General features: G+C 38.0%; 1 protein-coding gene and 1 non-coding gene across 4 annotated transcripts in view; one reads left to right on the forward strand and one right to left on the reverse strand.

Moving 5' to 3' along the window:
• BICC1 (BicC family RNA binding protein 1) overlaps positions 1–18,368 on the forward strand; it is a 354,290-nt gene that overhangs the window by 177,841 nt on the left and 158,081 nt on the right. The gene's annotated exons all lie outside the window — the stretch shown is intronic.
• On the reverse strand, positions 16,465–16,571 carry LOC119511015. Its single transcript, XR_005212107.1, has one exon. It is a non-coding gene; the product is annotated as a U6 spliceosomal RNA (small nuclear RNA).

The following is an 18,368-nucleotide window of genomic DNA, read 5'->3' on the forward strand; positions in this document are numbered from 1 at the left end:
CACATGAAAAAATGTTCAGCTTCACTAGCTATTAGAGAGATGCAAATTAAGACCACAATGAGATACCATCTAACACCGGTTAGAATGGCTGCCATTAAACAAACAGGAAACTACAAATGCTGGAGGGGATGTGGAGAAATTGGAACTCTTATTCATTGTTGGTGGGACTGTATAATGGTTCAGCCACTCTGGAAGTCAGTCTGGCAGTTCCTTAGAAAACTAGATATAGAGTTACCATTCGATCCAGCGATTGCACTTCTCGGTATATACCCGGAAGATCGGAAAGCAGTGACACGAACAGATATCTGCACGCCAATGTTCATAGCAGCATTATTCACAATTGCCAAGAGATGGAAACAACCCAAATGTCCTTCAACAGATGAGTGGATAAATAAAATGTGGTATATACACACGATGGAATACTACGCGACAGTAAGAAGGAACGATCTCGTGAAACATATGACAACATGGATGAACCTTGAAGACATAATGCTGAGTGAAATAAGCCAGGCACAAAAAGAGAAATATTATATGCTACCACTAATGTGAACTTTGAAAAATGTAAAACAAATGGTTTATAATGTAGAATGTAGGGGAACTAGCAATAGAGAGCAATTAAGGAAGGGGGAACAATAATCCAAGAAGAACAGATAAGCTATTTAACGTTCTGGGGATGCCCAGGAATGACTATGGTCTGTTAATTTCTGATGGATATAGTAGGAGCAAGTTCACAGAAATGTTGCTATATTAGGTAACTTTCTTGGGGTAAAGTAGGAACATGTTGGAAGTTAAGCAGTTATCTTAGGTTAGTTGTCTTTTTCTTACTCCCTTGTTATGGTCTCTTTGAAATGTTCTTTATTGTATGTTTGTTTTCTTTTTAACTTTTTTTTCATACAGTTGATTTAAAAAAGAAGGGAAAGTTAAAAAAAAAAGAAAAACAAGGAAAATAAAAAGATGTAGTGCCCCCTTGAGGAGCCTGTGGAGAATGCAGGGGTATTCGCCTACCCCACCTCCATGGTTGCTAACATGACCACAGACACAGGGGACTGGTGGTTTGATGGGTTGAGCCCTCTACCACAGGTTTTACCCTTGGGAAGACGGTTGCTGCAAAGGAGAGGCTAGGCCTCCCTATGGTTGTGCCTAAGAGCCTCCTCCGGAATGCCTCTTTGTTGCTCAGATGTGGCCCTCTCTGGCTAAGCCAACTTGAAAGGTGAAATCACTGCCCTCCCCCCTACGTGGGATCAGACAGCCAGGGGAGTGAATCTCCCCAGCAACGTGGAACATGACTCCCGGGGAGGAATGTAGACCTGGCATCGTGGGACGGAGAACATCTTCTTGACCAAAAGGGGGATGTGAAAGGAAATGAAATAAGTTTCAGTGGCAGAGAGATTCCAAAAGGAGCCGAGAGGTCACTCTGGTGGGCACTCTTACGCACACTTTAGACAACCCTTTTTAGGTTCTAAAGAATTGGGGTAGCTGGTGGTGGATACCTGAAACTATCAAACTACAACCCAGAACCCATGAATCTCGAAGACAGTTGTATAAAAATGTAGCTTATGAGGGGTGACAATGGGATTGGGAAAGCCATAAAGACCACGCTCCACTTTGTCTAGTTTATGGATGGATGAGTAGAAAAATAGGGGAAGGAAACAAACAGACAAAGGTACCCAGTGTTCTTTTTTACTTCAATTGCTCTTTTTCACTCTAATTATTATTCTTGTTATTTTTGTGTGTGTGCTAATGAAGGTGTCAGGGATTGATTTAGGTGATGAATGTACCACTATGTAATGGTACTGTAAACAATCGAAAGTACGATTTGTTTTGTATGACTGCGTGATATGTGAATATATCTCAATAAAATGAAGATAAAAAAAAAACAAAAAAACAAAAAAACAAAACACAAGTAAGGTTTTCTAATGAGCCACTTTTTGTTGATCCTTTTCCTACAGACACTTGGTGTTACATGACGCTTCACAACCCTGTGAAATGGAAACAAAAGCCTGGTAATTCAGTGTCTTGATAGGGCAATGGAAAGAGAGAGAGCAAAGAAAGTAAGCCAGTGAGGAAAAAGTCCCCAATAAAGATACTTTCTAAATAAAAAAAAAAAAAAAAAAAAAAAAAGATTGCTTATTCTGATGTTTCAGAAATCTACTAGTTAAGGTACATTCACCTGCACTCCAGTAGCTCTGATTCTTGAAGACGAGTGTATAACTATGTAGCTTGTGTGACTGTGTGATTGTGAAAACCTTGTGGCTCACACACCCTTTATCTAGTATATGGACAGATGAGTAGAAAAATGAGGTCAAAAACTAAATGAAAAATAGGGTGGGATGGAGGGGGGATGGAATGCTTTGGGTGTTCTTGTTTACTTTTATTATTATTCCTTTTTTTTTCCCTTTGAGTAAGGAAAACATTCAAAAATTGATTCTGGTGATGAGTGCACAACTCTATGATGGTACTGTGAACAGTTGATTATACACTGAGGATGATTGTATGGTATGTAAATACATCTCAATAAAACTGACTTACAAAAAAAAAGATAGGCAAGGATTATTACTTATCCAACTACAATTTTATTTTCCAACTAATTGCTATGTACATTGAAGCTCTGTGGATTAGAAAAAGAATACAGAAGAAACTACTCATTCTCCTTGGCCTTCTAGTCCTTTAAAAATTAACTCATAAAGAACGACAGATTTAAATTGGGTCTAGACATTACACTTTTTCAGTTGGTATTAATGGCTTTTTCTCACCAAACTTCTTATTATGATAACACAATAGGGATTTATATTTTTTTTTCAGTAAAGATGTGAGGCATTTAGGGAATTTTATAAAGTCAATGCTTCTCATTTTGTTTACTGTAAACATGGAAGGATATAGCATAAAGTATGGAAATTTCTGAAAAATTGTATCTAATTTTAGGAAGTAGTTTCAACTTCTTTGTTCAAGACCTTTTTTCCTTTAAAAATCAGATATATTATCTAGTATAAAAATACGACCTTTGCTCCATCTTTTTTGCTGAATCTTTTTCTTACCTTCTTGTGGAAAGGGTGAAGTACAGTGAAGTTAGAAAAGGAAAGAAAGATAGAATAGAGATGTAGAGGATGAAATAGGTCTGACCACTCATCATCAGTCCCTAAAGGAACACATATACCTTTAAATGTAATTAAAAATTTAGTTGAATCCTTTTATTTTGTGTGTGAGGAAATGGAATGTCGGAGAGGTGACTTACATTTACGAGAACATGTAGCTAGCTAAGGGACAGTTAGGACTGAGGAACCCTCCTGACTTGCAGCTCCAGGATCCTAAGTGAGCTCTTTGATCTCTCTAAACTTTCTTTTTAAGTGTCAGATGGGGATCATGCCTGCTGTAAAAGGTTGTACGGATGAGGTGGAGATAATGTACATATGTTTATGAAATGCTGATGTACACCAGGTGCTTAGTAAATGTTATTTCCCTTTGTCTCATCTTAGCTTACTGTAAATTACCTTTTTCTAGAACATCATAAATAAAAAATTGACAGTAAACAGTTTATGTAGAATCAAGTATTTTATGGTCTTGTACTTTTTAAGAAAGCTCTCAGGGTTCAGACAAGAAGTACAAGTTCTTTTGGAAGATTCCCTGAATCCTTTTAGCTTGGAAAAAATGGGAGTTTTACATTTTCTTTAGATACTCTGATTCCAGTCAGTGTATAATTGACTTGGGCTAGGTGTACCAACCTATACAAGAAGGAGTTTTAAAGACTTTTCCTTGTTCTTTCTTTGTTGAATTCTCTTGCTGAACTTCTGGTCCTTGTCGAATGACCTTATAAGAGAAAGGGAAAATATCAATAAACTTAAGACTTATGCTTTCTACTCATCCCCCCCACCCCGCCAGATGAATTCAAAATATTCTGAGTCTCACCATTAGGTCTGACCCTGGGTGAAAAGAAATCTCAGAACTTTGGCATAACAGCCTGTATCCCAGTGGTCCCATGGGGGCTTTACACTACTTCATTTGCCCTTTTAAAGAACACACATTCCAATGATTGCATCAGTTTAAATGGAGGTAGTGTGTAATTAGACATTCTTTTATTTGGGAAAACTCACATTTATTGATGACATGAAGTTCTGGTGTTTGTTTACCATGTTTATTGATGCACTTTGTTTTGGGCCAGTTAAAAGAAGTAAGCCAAGACCTAAGACCTAAGGACTTGTAAAACTGGTAGGTGCATCCAAAAGTTCAATAGCAGGTTTCCTAATCAGACTAAAGAAGAGTTTAAAGATCAGACCAGCCTTGGGTTCACTTAGCTTTTGTTTTTTCTTCACTTTAACCATGGAGCTCGCAGAAGAGAGAGTGTCTAGGTATTTATTTGATGGGTTAATAAACCTTTCATTTGGAGGGTTTAAAGGATTGTAAAAGTTTTATGTAAAGTCCAAGCTGATGATATGTATAGTATGGAAAACTGCTTTGCTTAGACTATTCACCAGACAGTGTGTTAAGAATCAAACCTCATCTGCTGAAAATGAATGATAACATATAGTTTCCCAAGTAGTGTATATGAGTAAGTATTTAAAATGCTTGTGCTACTAAAGACAACTCTTTTGTTGTCATTTTAGAACATTTTAATTTGTAGTTGGTTATGAAAATTCAGTTAAATTTTTATTAAAATTAGCAATTGGACTTGATTTTCTGAAGGTAAATTATGAGTAAAATTTAAGCTTTTAATAATTTTATAGTTGTTAATTTTTGCAAGTAAAAGCCTGAGTTTTCTTGAAATTTAAGGTATACACACTATTCCTAGAGAAACATTTAAAAATACTTTAATGGGTAACATAATGTGACATTTGGTATGCCACTGATAAGTAGCTATTTACTTATTAAATAGGTCCTAAAGAGCTGCCAGAGTATAAAAATAATAAAACAGGATCCGTTAAAATGTTAGATAACTTACAATGACCACCATTTTCCCTGTATTAACTGGAATTTTCTCCTTTTTTTCCTGAGTTAGCATGGTTTCATTGATTAACATTTGTTAAAATTTTTCTACTTGGGCTTTTGATAGTGATTTCAAATAGCATTGGAATATTAGTTTTCCTTGTAATTGATTATAAATTCCTTAAGAGTAAAGATTAATTGATTCACAATAAAAGTGAAGATATGAAGGAAAGAAAGGTAGAAGTGTGTGTTCTGTCTACGTTATTAAAAGGTTTTAGTTAATGCTTTTAAAAATGCAGTTTGATTACTTAATTTTTTTCTAACATTTTATTATTAAAGTACAGAAAAGTTGAAAGAATTTTTCAGGGATTATCAAATACACTGCCTAAATTCTATAATCAATTTTTAAATGTTTGCTTTATCACATAAGTATCCATCTTTCATCCCTCTCTCCATTCATCAATCTATCTTATTTTTTGACATGTTTCGAGGTAAGGTGCAGATATCACTACTTCAGCCCTTCAGCATGCATACCAATAATGTGTTCAATATTTATTCATAGCTGTTTTTTTTTAAGATGTTAAACTGACATGAAGTAAATGTAGCTTTCAGTGTGTTTTGACAAATATATACCTCTGTGTAATGCAAACTCTTAAAGATATAGAACATTGCCTTCACTTGAGACTGTCTCCTCCTTTCCCTCCCCCCCCAAATCCACACCCAGTATCCCACCCACACCCCCACTTGCTGTGGCAACCCAACTGCTCTTCCACGTTTTTTCACCATAGATTAGTTTTGCTTGTTGTAGAATATCATATAAATGGAAATACACAGTGTGGACTCTGTGGTGTAAGGCATCTTCCCCTCAGATAATGTTTGTGTATTTCATCCATATTGTTGCGTGTATCAGTATATCATTCCTTTTCATTAAGGAGTAGTTTTACGTTGTATGAAACCTACCATGTTTGTTTGTCCATTCCCTTCTTTATGACACCTGGCTGTTTGCAATTTTTGGCTAGTGTGACATTTCCATTTGATTATCCCATAGGGACTTAAAAATCAGATTATTCAAAATTGAGCCCACCCAAGTGTGTATCTTTTCCATAAGTCCCCATTTTCAGTAAATGGCACCACTATTTACCATGTTGTCCAGTTCATTGTGTCATCTCTTGACTGCTCCCTGGTCGGGATCTGTCACATATAACGTCACTGAGTTCTGCAGCTATCTTTTTAACACTTACTTGCTTTGCTGTAGTGCCATAATCAGTATCCTACTTGAGGCTGTCACCATGTTTTATCTGGAGTGCCAGGATAATCCAATCCCCTCACTGGTCTCCTTGCCACCTCTCTTGGTCCTCTCTCCATTCTAGTCTCCAAACTACTGCCAATATATTCATTTAATTACATTAATGGCCTTTTAAAAAATATCTAGTAGTTTTCCATTGCTCTTAGGATAAAAAGTGAAATTCTTATCCTAGTTTGCAAGGCTCCGCCTTATTTAACTCCTCCCTCATCTTCTCTTGTTTTTGACTTTCTGTCGACATTGGTTTTGCATGCTCCTTGTCCTTTTCATTTAGGACTTAACCTCCACCCCATCTTGTGTCACTCTTTCTAATTAGATCACCCTCATGTCCACACAGTTGTGTTTTGCTGTCTTGCCATTAAAAACAGACAACAACAAAACGTTCTGTGTTAGTTGAGACTAGAATTATCTACAAGAAACTGCAAATCAGTGAAAAACAAAGTAACTCTTGTTTAAGTAAGTACAGAGGCCGTTTCTCATGAAAATTTTTGTAGCAAGGCAGTCCAGGTCTTGTATGGCAGTTGTGTTCTCCAAAAACTTCAGTAACCCAAGTTGCTTCCGCTGCTACACCCTACTGCCCCTGAGATAAGCCCTTATCTTCATGATCCAAGCTGGAATTTTAGACATTACAGTGCAACCAGCAGGATAGACAAAGGGATAAAACCACCCATCAGCTGGATGATAAGGAGATTCCCAGCATCTGCTAACAGTTCACTGGGCAGAACTTAGTTACATAGCCACACCTATTTTTGAGGAAGCAGGGTACTTCTAATTTTAGGTGTCCATATGTGCAGCTAAAAATTTGGAATTTTAACTGGGATAAAATGGATATTGCCATACCTTCCTTGACCACACATTCCACTCTCCTTTGAAAGAGCTGACTACTCATGACATTGTACTTCTTCACCCCCCATCTCTTTTCAACTTACTCCAACCTGGTTTCTGTCCTCATCCTTTCACTAAAATGGTTGTGTCAAGGTCGCCAATGATCTCAGTATTTCCAAAATCCAAAGATACTTTAAGGTTCTCATCTTATTTGATTTCTCAGTAGCATTCAGCCCTTTTTTTCTGCGGGAAATGCTGTATGAAAATCAACCCTTAAGTGTTTCCCTTGACTTCTATGATTTCATAATTTTCTATCCTTCTGGAAGCTCATTCCTCTTATATGTTCAGCATCTTCTATGCAATGGCTAAATGTTGGGATTTCTCAAGGGTTAGTTTTGCATTGAGTACCTTTGTCCCTTCTTCATGTTCTCCCTATTGAAAACCTCAATTTCCATGACCCTAAGTATTATCTATGTAATTCCAAATGTATATTTCCAGGTTTTTTTTCACTTTTGTTCACTAGATTCTTGTAACCTTATCTTACTTGATATTTCCACTTGTAGAGAAATCCACTCCAATGGCTCACAGACTTTTTAAACATAACTTTTCTAAAACTTACCTCTTATTTTCTCAGTCTAATTTTTCTGCTTCCTACTTTTCAGTTGCAGTGAGTGGCAAAGACATCTAGTTGTTCAAATCAGAAACTGGTAGCCATCTTTATAACTCCCTCATCCTTCCCCCCTGCCCCTTCAAGTAAAAACCAGTCACTAGTCTTGTCAGTTCTACCTTCAGAGTACATTTTGATTTCATTCACTTTTCTTCATCTCTGTCACCATAACTCTAGTCCACTTGGCCATCATCTCCTGCCTGGATGACTGCCCTCCTAACTCTTCTCCCTGCTCCCATTCTGCTCCCCGTGCCTGCTGTCTACAATGTGATCTTTAAAAGACAACCCAGTTCACGTTCTGCCTCAGTGAAAATTCTTCATTGTCTTCCTAATGCTTTTAGAATAAGATCCGACTTCCTTATCATGGCTTCCAAGGCTCTGTATGGCCTGGCTCTTCTCTCTCTATCTCACCTGTTGCCACTTTCTCCCGCCATTCTGGCCTTTTCTCAGTTCATTTAATACTAAGTTCCCTCCTGTGTCAGGGCTTTTGTCCACTTTGTACCCTCTGCCTAGAATGTTCGCCTCCCTTTTCTTATCATCCTTCGGATCTTGACTTAAATATCTCTTCCTCAGAGAGATCTTCCCACCTAATATAAAGTCTAGCCCCTCTCATTGTTCTGTCTCAGAGCATCCTGTTCTTTTTTATTTTTTAAACCTCCCCTCATTGTAGACAATTTATTATACTTTTCTTCTTTTTAATGTTTTTGTTTGTTTCCCCTAGTAGACTGTAAATGCGATCAAGGACTATAAATTCCATTCACTGTTAGATACCTAATGTTGAATGCAATGGCTGGCACATTTGGAATGCAGTACATGTCTGTGAATGAATGAATGCTGGAATGATTTGTGTTACCCTCTTAGATGTCACCCTGCTTCATATTGCTGCTCACTTTTTCAGGGCAGCCTTCCCTAACTAATAGGCTACACAGGGTTGCCCTGTTAGATGGTGTCACTGCACCTTGTAGGCTTCTTTCATGAAACTTCTTATGCTTCGTAATTATACATTGGTGAAGGTTGTTGTTGGGTTGTTTTCCTCCCTGTACTGTAAGCCTTGTGTGAGCAGGGCCATGGCTGTTTTGTCCATCATTGTTTCCCCTGGGATGAGCATAGCATCTCACACTCACCCTGTTTTAAAACTGAGTGTGTAGGGATGGAAATAAACCCCACCAACTGGTTCATGTTTCATAATGCATGATAATTACATGCCATCTTACCGTATATGAAAAGGTATTAGAAACTGAGGATGTATTGAGAGAATCTTGATTTCTTAAACCCAGGGTTTGGAACATTTAATGACTTAATCAGATTCTCTTTAGACTTCAGAACCTAAAAATCCATAAGGGGAAAGCTATTTCAAAAGATTTATTTTAAGTATCAAATAAATACATCTGAAATATTGCCAAATCCAGTTCTGCACTGGTGCAGATGAATGAAATGTCAGTATATCTGCAAGTTTGTCTTGCCAAGTCTTCCTTGTGACATGAGTGCACTTAAGCCTTCCGAGTAGCTTGTTTGGAAATTTTCATGATCAATTAAATTCACTTTTTTTTAAAATTCAGTTTTATTGAAATATATTCACATACCATACAGTCATCCATGGTATACAATCAACTGTTCACAGTAAGATCATATAGTTATGCATTCATCACCACAATCTATTTCTGAACATTTTCCTTACATCAGAAAGAATCAGAATCAGAATAAAAATAAAAGTAAAAAAAGAACACCCAAACCATCCCCCCATCCCACCTTATTTGTCATTTAGTTTTTGTCCCCACTTTTCTACCCATCCATCCACACCTTAGACAAAGGGAATGTGATCCACAAGGTTTTCACAATCACACTGTCACCCCTTGTAATCTACATTTTATATAATTGTCTTCAGGAGTCCAGACTGCTGGGTTGGAGTTTGGTAGTTTCAGGTATTTACTTCTAGCTGTTCCAATACATTAAAACCGAAGAGGTGTTATCTATGTAGTGCGTAAGAATGTCCACCCAAGTGACCTCTCGACTCCACTTGAAATCTCTCAGCCACTGAAAGTATTTTGTCTCATTTTGCATCCCCCTTTTGGTCAAGAAGATACTCTCAGTCCCACAATGCCGGGTCCAGATTCATCCCCAGGAGTCATATCCTGCGTTGCCAGGGAGATTTACACCCCTGGGAGTCTGGTCCCATATAGGGGGGAGGGCAGTGAGATCACCTGCCGAGGTGGCTCAGTTAGAGAGAGGGCGGGCCACATCTGAGCAACAAAGAGGTACTCGGGGAGACTCTTAGGCACAATTATATGCAAGTTTAGCCTCTCCTTTGCAGTAACGAGCCCCACAAGGGCAAGTCCCGTGGTAGAGGGCTCGGCACATCAAACCGCCAGTCCCAATGTTTGTGACAACATCAACACCAGTCCAGGTGAGGAAGTCCAACACTTCTGCACCTTCCCCCAGCTCTTTGGCGGAGGGGGGGGGGTGGTGGCTATAAATATAGTTTTTATTCTCTGCCCAAATTACTTTGGGATGTGTCACTATTTCACTCTAACCTGTACCAACCCACCATATCTCACTTCCTATTCAAAGCACCGTGCAATCATGGTGTTTGAACAAACTGACTGTAGACTTATACTGTTTAGAAAATATAGATGCTGCACCAAATAGACATCTCTTCCCTTGGTCTCACAAGGAAGTTGACGTTTTGTAACAGTTAGTTTCGACCTTTACCCTTTGGCCCAGTTTGCCCTAGTCTTAACCATATCTGCTTCATTCATATCACTAATTGAAGTCTGGGCTCTTTTTCAGCTTTTTTTTAACAGTTGCTGTATGCACTAATATTGACATTCATATCTGCCGACCTTTGGCTCCAAGTTTCAGGTGTCTCAGAGATACGCATTGTTCCCGAGACCAATCAGGTTATACGCTAGGGGATCAGCATCTCAAAGTTTAGAGATGGGCGTTACAATTCAGGAATAGAGTTGACTGCTGTAAGAGCTTACAATCTAGGGACCATTACAATAATGAAGGCCAGGTTAGGCTATGTTCTAAGATTCAATTCTGAGTTTACACATTGCAGTTAGTCCGTATTGGCGAGGCATTATAGTGCCTGCTTTTATTTCTGGTGTACTTCACTCAAATACTGTGTACAGGATCCTTTCACCTCGTTGCATGTCTCACAGCTTCACTCCTTCTCGTAGTTGCTCAATATTCCGTTGTATGCATATGCCACAATTCACCATTCTGTTCCTCAGTCTATGTACCCTTAGGTCACCTCCACCCATTGCAAATCATGATTGCTGCCTCCATGAGCACCAGTTTGCAAATGTCCATTCATGTCTCTGCTCTCAGATCTTCAAATGACATACCCCATAATGAGGTTGCAGGACCTTATAGTACCCATATACTTAACGTTTTGTGGAACCACCACACTGACCTTCAGAAAGGCTACACCATTCTACCTGCTCATCAACAGTAGATAGGTACATCCCTCTCACCATGTTTTCTCCAACACTTTTACTCCTATATATATTTTTTCCTACAATTTTATAGAGTTATATTCACATACCATACATTCATCCATAGTGCACAATCACTTGTTCATGGTATCATCATAAAGTTGTACATTTATCACCACAATCAGCACTTGAACATATGGATTACTACAGGAAAAAAATTTTCTTTTTGCAATAATAAAAAAGATGATAAGAGAAATAACATGTCATACAATACAATATAATAGTAAGGACAGAAAATAACACCACTACCAAGAGTCCCATATTCCTCCCCTATATCCCCCTCTCATATACAGTTAGCATTGGCATATTGCCTTTGTTACATTTAATGGAGGTATATTACAGTGTTACTGTTGACCATAGACTCCAATTTGCTTTGATTATGTTTTTTTCCCAAATACCATCCCTTTTTGAACACTCTACATGGTTGACATTCTTTTGCTCTTCCACATGCAAAAACATCTTTATATTTGTATATTTAGTAACAGTCATTGGCCACTCCAGTTTTTGCCAAGTTATACAGTCCCAGTCTTTATCATCTATCTTTACCTCTGGTGTCATGCATTCTCCTATCCCACCTCTTTCAGCTTTACTCACAGACATCTTTGTTTGGTGTACTTACAATACTGTGCTACCATCACACAGTATTATGCTATCTATTTCTGGATCTATACAGTCAATCCTGCTAAACATTCTGTAGTCCTTCGGCATCAAATGCCTGATCTCTACCCTCTTTCTATCTCCTGGTCACCTGTGTTGTCAGCTTTTAACTCCCAAAGTTTGTTCATTAATGTCTGTTCATATTAGTGAGACCATATAGAATCTGTCCTTTTGTTTCTGGCTAACTTTACTCAACATAATGTCCTCAAGGTTCATCCACATTGTTATATGATCCATGTCTTTGTTCTGTCTTACAGCTGCATAATATTCCATCATGTGTATATACCACAGTTTGTTTATCCACTCGTCCGTTGATGGACATTTGGGCTGTTTCCGTCTCTTGGCAATCATGAATAATGCTGCAATAAACATTGGTTTACAAATGTCTATTTGTGTCTTAAGTTTCAGTTCCTCTGAGTATTTACCTAGCAATGGAATAGCTGGGTCATATGGCAAACCAATATTTAGCTTCCTAAGGAACCTCCACACTGTCTTCCAGAGTGGTTGCACCATTCTACATTCCCACTGACAATGAATAAGTTGGCCTCTGTCTCCACATCCTCTCCAGCACTTGTCATTTTCTGTTTTTTGGATAATGGCCATTCTGGTAGGTATGAGATGATAGCTCATTGTGGTTTTGATTTGCATTTCCTTAATAGACAGTGAAGTTGAGCATTTTTTCATATGTTTTTGAGCCATTTGTATTTCCTCTTCAGAAAAATGTCTGTCCATGTCTTTTGCCCATTTTTTAATTGGATTGTTTGTCTTTCTGTTATTGAGTTGTAGGATTCCTTTATATATTCAGGATATTAGACCTTTATCTGATATGTGGTTTCCAAATATCATCTCCCATTGTGTAGGTTGCCTTTTTACTTTTCTGACAAAGTCCTTTGATGTACAAAAGTATTTAATTTTGAGGAGATCCCATTTGTCTGTTTGTTCTTTGGTTGCTTGCGCCTTGGGTGTGAGGTCTAAGAAACCACCTCCTATCACAGGATCTTTAAGATATTGCCCTACATTTTCTTCTAAGCATTTTATGGTCTTGGTGCTAATGTTTAGGTCTTTGATCCATTTTGAGTTAATTTTTGCAGAAGGTGTGAGATAGGCATCCTCTTTCATTCTTTTGGAAATGGATATCCAGTTCTCCAAACACCATTTATTGAAGAGGCTGCTCTTTTCCAGTTGCTTTGGCTTGACTGCCTTATCAAAGATCAGTTGTCCATAGATGCGAGGGTCTGCTTCTGAACACTCAGTTGGATTTCATTGGTCGGTTTATCTGTCCTTATGCCAGTACCATGCTGTTTTGAGCACTGTAGCTTTGTAATATGCTTCAAAGTCAGGTAGTGTGAGACCTCCCGCTTCGTTCCTCTTTCTCAAGATATTTTTGGTTATTCAGGGCACCTTGCCCTTCCAAATAAATTTGGTTATTGGTTTTTCTGTTTCTGTAAAGTAAGTCATTGGGATTTGAATTGGTTATTACATTGAATCTATAAATCAGTTTAGGTAAAATTGCCATCTTAACTATATTTAGTCTTCCAATCCATGAACATGGTATGGTCTTCCATTTTTTTTTAGGTCTTGTTCAGTTTCTTTTAGCAGTTTCTTATAGTTTTCTGTGTAAAAGTCTTTTGTGTCCTTGATTAAGTTTATTCCTAAATACTTGATTCTTTTGGTTGCTATTGTGAAGGGGATTTTTTTCTTGATTTCCTCCTCTTGTTGCATGTTACTTGTGTATAGGAACACTACAGATTTTTGCATATTGATCTTGTAGCCTGCCACTTTGCTGTATTCACTGACTAGTTCTAGTAGCTTTGCTGTAGATTTTTCTGGATTTCCTACATATAGAATCATGTCATCTGCAAATAGTGAAAGTTTTACTACTTCCTCTCCAATTTGGATGCCTTTTATTTCTTTTTCTTGCCTAATTGCTCTAGCTAGAACTTCCAGCACTATGTTGAATAACAATGGTGATAGTGGGCATCCCTGTCTTGTTGCTGATCTTAGAGGAAAAGCTTTCAGTCTCTCCCCATTGAGTATGATGTTAGCTGTGGGTTTTTCATATATCACCTTTATCATATTGAAAAAATTCCCTTCTATTCCTATCCTTTGAAGTGTTTTCATCAGGAAAGGATGTTGAATTTTGCCAAATGCCTTTTCGCATCAATCGAGATGATCATGTGGTTCTTCTGCTTTGATTTATTGATGTGGTGTATTACATTAATTGATTTTCTTGTGTTGAACCAACCTTGCATACCTGGAATAAATCCCACCTGGTTGTGGTGTATAATTCTTTTAATATGTTGCTGGATGCAATTTGCGTGTATTTTGTTGAGGATTTTTGCATCTATATTCATTAAAGAAATTGGTCTATAATTTTCTTTTTTTTTAGTATCTTTGTCTGATTTTGGTATTAGGGTGATGTTGGCTTCATAGAATGAGTTAGGGAGCTTTACCTCTTCTTCAATTTTTTTGAAGAGTTTGAGCAGAATTGGTACTAATTCTTTCTTGAATGCTTGGTAGAATTCACATGTGAAACCATCTGGTCCTGGGCTTTTCCTTTTTGGCAGCTTTTTGCTGACTGACTCAATCTCTTTACTTGTGATTGGTTTGTTGAGGTCATCTGTTTCTTCTTGAGTCAATGCTGGTTGTTTATGCTTTTCTGGGAAGTTGTCCTTTTCATCTAAATTGTGTAGTTTATTAGCATATAGTTGCTCATAGTTTCTTCTCATTGTCTCCTTAATTTCTGCGGGGTCAGTAGTTATATTTCCTTTCCCATTTCTGATTGAATTTATTTACATCCACTCTCTCTCTTTTTTTTGTTAGCCTAGTGTTTTAGTTTGCTAATGCTGCAGAATGCAAAACACCAGAGATGGGTTGGCTTTTATAAAAAGGGGGTTTATTTAGCTACACAGTTACAGTCTTAAGGCCATAAAGTGTCCAAGGTAACACATCAGTAATCGGGTACCTTCACTGGAGGATGGCCAGTGGCGTCCGGAAAACTTCTGTTAGCTGGGAAGGCACGTGGCTGGCATCTGCTCCTAAGTTCTGGTTTCAAAATGGCTTTCTCCCAGGACGTTCCTCTCTAGCAAGCTTGCTTCTCTTCAAAACGTCACTCACAGCTGCACTCCGTTCAGTCTCTTTGAGTCAGCATGCTTTATATGGCTCCACTGATCAAGGCCCACCCTGAATGGGTGGAGTCACGCCTCCATGGGAGTATCCCACCAAAGTCACCACCCACAGCTGGGTGGGGCACATTCCAAGCAAATCTAACCAGCACCAAAACGTCTGTTCCACAAGACCACAAAGATAATGGCATTTGGGGGACACAATACATTCAAACTGGCACACCTAGCCAGTGATCCATCAATTTTATTGATTTTCTCAAAGAACCAACTTCTGGTTTTGTTGATTCTCTCTATTGTTTTCCTGTTCTCAATTGCATTTATTTCTGCTCTAATCTTTGTTATTTCTTCCTTTCTGTTTGCTTTGGGGTTAGTTTGCTGTTCTTTCTTTAATTCCTACAGGTAAACAGTTAACTCTTCAATTTTTGCTCTCTCTTCTCTTTTAATATAGGCATTTAGGACAATAAATTTCCCTCTCAGCACTGCCTTTGCTGCATCCCATAAGTTTTGATAAGTTGTGTTTTCATTGTCATTTGCCTCAAGGTATTTACTAATTTCTCTTGTAATTTCTTCCTTTACCCACTGGTTTTCTAAGAGGGTGTTGTTTCACCTCCATATGTTTGTGAATTTTATTTATTTCCAACTTCATTCCATTATGGTCTGAGAAAGTGTTTCATATAATATCAATATTTTTAAATTTGTTGAGACTTGCTTTGTGGCCCAACATGTGGTCTATCCTAGAGAATGTTCCATGAACACTTGAGAAAAAAGTGTATCCTGCTGTTGTTGGATGTAGTGTTCTATAAATGTCTGTCAAGTCTAGTTCATTTAGCATGCAATTCAACATCTTCGTTTCTTTAGTGATCCTCTGTCTAGATATTCTATCCATTGATGAGAGTGGTGTATTGAAGTCTCCAACTATTATTGTAGAGGTGTCTACTTCTCATTTCAGTGATCTCAGTGTTTGCCTCATGAATTTTGGGGCATTCTGGCTTGGTACATAAATATTTATGATTGTTATGTTTTCTTGATGAATTGAGCCTTTTATTGATATATAGTGTCCTTCTTTGTCTCTTTTAATTGTTTTACTTTTGAAGTCTAATTTGTCTGATAATATAGCTACTCCCGCTTTTTTCTGGTTGTTGTTTGCATGAAATATCTTTTTCCAACCTTTCACTTTCAGTCTATTTTTGTCCTTGTGTCTAAAGTGAGTTTCTTGTAGACAGCATATAGATAGGTCCTGTTTTTTAATCCATTTTCTGTCAGTTTGTGTCTTTTTATTGGGGAGTTTAATCCATTTACGTTTAGTGTTATTACTGTAAGGGCAGTACTTTCTGCTACCATTTTGTCTTTTGGAATTTATATGTCATATCTTATTTTTTCCTCTATCTCCTTTTACCTTTCCTGATAATCTTCATTTCTGCACTCTTCTCCAACTCTCTCTCCTGTCTTTTCCTATCAGCCTGTAGCACTCCCCAAAATATGGAAGGCTTCACGAATTTGCGTGTCATCCTTGCGCAGGGGCCATGCTAATCTTCTCTGTATCCTTCCAATTTTAGTATATGTGCTGCCAAAGCGAGCACTAAATACACTTTTGAAATGTAGAAATTCTTTGATTTAGTATAACTTCTTATGGATTCCACGTTTTTCCCTGAGAAAGATTTAAATTACTTTTGCAGAAAAATACATTTAGAGTACATTAGTTATTTTCTACCTTGCTGCACCAAGTTCAGTAGGGTAACACTTTATTTTCTGACATCCTCTGGGAAGGAATCATTTACAACATTTATTCAGGAAGTACTATTGAATTTGTACTATGTGCAAGGGATTCACTTATAAACCTTGCCTTAGGCTTCATTGGACTTACATATAACTCTTGCCTTTGGCTTTAACTGAATTCAGTTTTCCGGCAGCCTTTAGCCCTAGGACTCCCCATCCAAAACCCTGGAACCTGAGTCTGTGCTGGGCTATAAAACTCCCTGTCTACTTTTTTTTTCCAAGAAGATCAAAGCCTGGCTAGTCATAAAATGCCACAGGTCTAAGATTTTCTCACTCTGGTAGCAGCACCCTCTTACTTTGTTGAGCATGACTGCATGCCTGTTTGTTTGTTTGTTTTACCCATCCCTGGTAAGCATGGAGTACAGACTACTTTGTTTGTTGTATTTGGCAGGTTTGGTTGGGGCCCTATTGTGTTGGTCTGAATAGCAATTTTTAAATAAATTTACATTATAAAATCAAGGCAATTTTACATACTAATCTGGTTCTCTAGCTTTTCTTGAAAAAATCTGAAAATCTGGCTTCTTTGGGCCAGCCTCCACACACTACCTGGAGGTGGTGACAGACTCACTCCTGTTTGCTGCAGCCAGCCACCACTCCCTACTACTTTCCTGATCCTGAGATCAAACATCACTTGCCATTTATCCTGTCATTGTTCTGTTGGTTTTCTCATGGTAGAGCTAAAAGGAAAGTAAAATAATTACACATCTGTACCTCCAGGGGAAATATGAGTGAGGGGGCAGTGAATTCCAAGAAAATAAGAGAGTGTATATTTCTTAGGGGAAATGAATAATTATTTGGATTAAAAGCATGCACTGTGCCCATTCATCCCTAATTGTTCCCTGCCTGGGACTCTTGATTTAGAAACATGATTCTCTAAAAGGGAAGTGATTCCACCCTAGGTCCCAAAAAGGACAGTAGATTGCTCTTCTAGGAGTTGAAATCCTCTTGCAAATGAAACCCAGAATATCTTCTCTTTGTCTTGTCAGGAGGGTGGATGTTGTTGTCAAGAGGACCCGGTTTACATAAGTAAAACAGACTTTGCCTCAAGGACTGTGTATTCCAGTCAGGGGGGTTGAGCCAATTAAAATATAATAGTAATATATTGTAACTGGCATAAGAGAGATGAGATAGCAGTTCAAAGGAGGCAGAGATTACATCCAATTGAGAGTACCTTGAAGTTTTACACTTGATGATGAACAAGGTAGAAATTCAGCAGAAGGAGACAGTGAAACAATAGAACAGTTTGAATAAAGCAGTAAAGATGGAAAAGCATTGGGTGTGTTTTCAGGACAGAGGACAGTCATGTCAATGAAAGTAGAAGGAACTAAGGAAAGTAAAACCAAAGAGATTGGTGTGGCTGGTTATGGGCATTCTTAGTGTTAGGTCCAGGAGTTTGCCTAACTTAAAAGAAAGTGAATAGTCACTGGGTGGCTTTTGAATTAGGGGAGGCAGCTATCAGAGTCATGACTTTAAGGGGAAAAAGCTGGAAGTGCTGCCACCAGCATTGAAACCTTGTGGATGTGTTCATGGGTGGTAATTATCTGTATGGGAAAATGGTCTCAGATTCTGGAAACAGTTTTGGAAAGAGAATCACTAGGTCT

Source organism: Choloepus didactylus, chromosome 15, assembly GCF_015220235.1.
Source record: "Choloepus didactylus isolate mChoDid1 chromosome 15, mChoDid1.pri, whole genome shotgun sequence".
Lineage (NCBI taxonomy): Eukaryota > Metazoa > Chordata > Mammalia > Pilosa > Megalonychidae > Choloepus > Choloepus didactylus.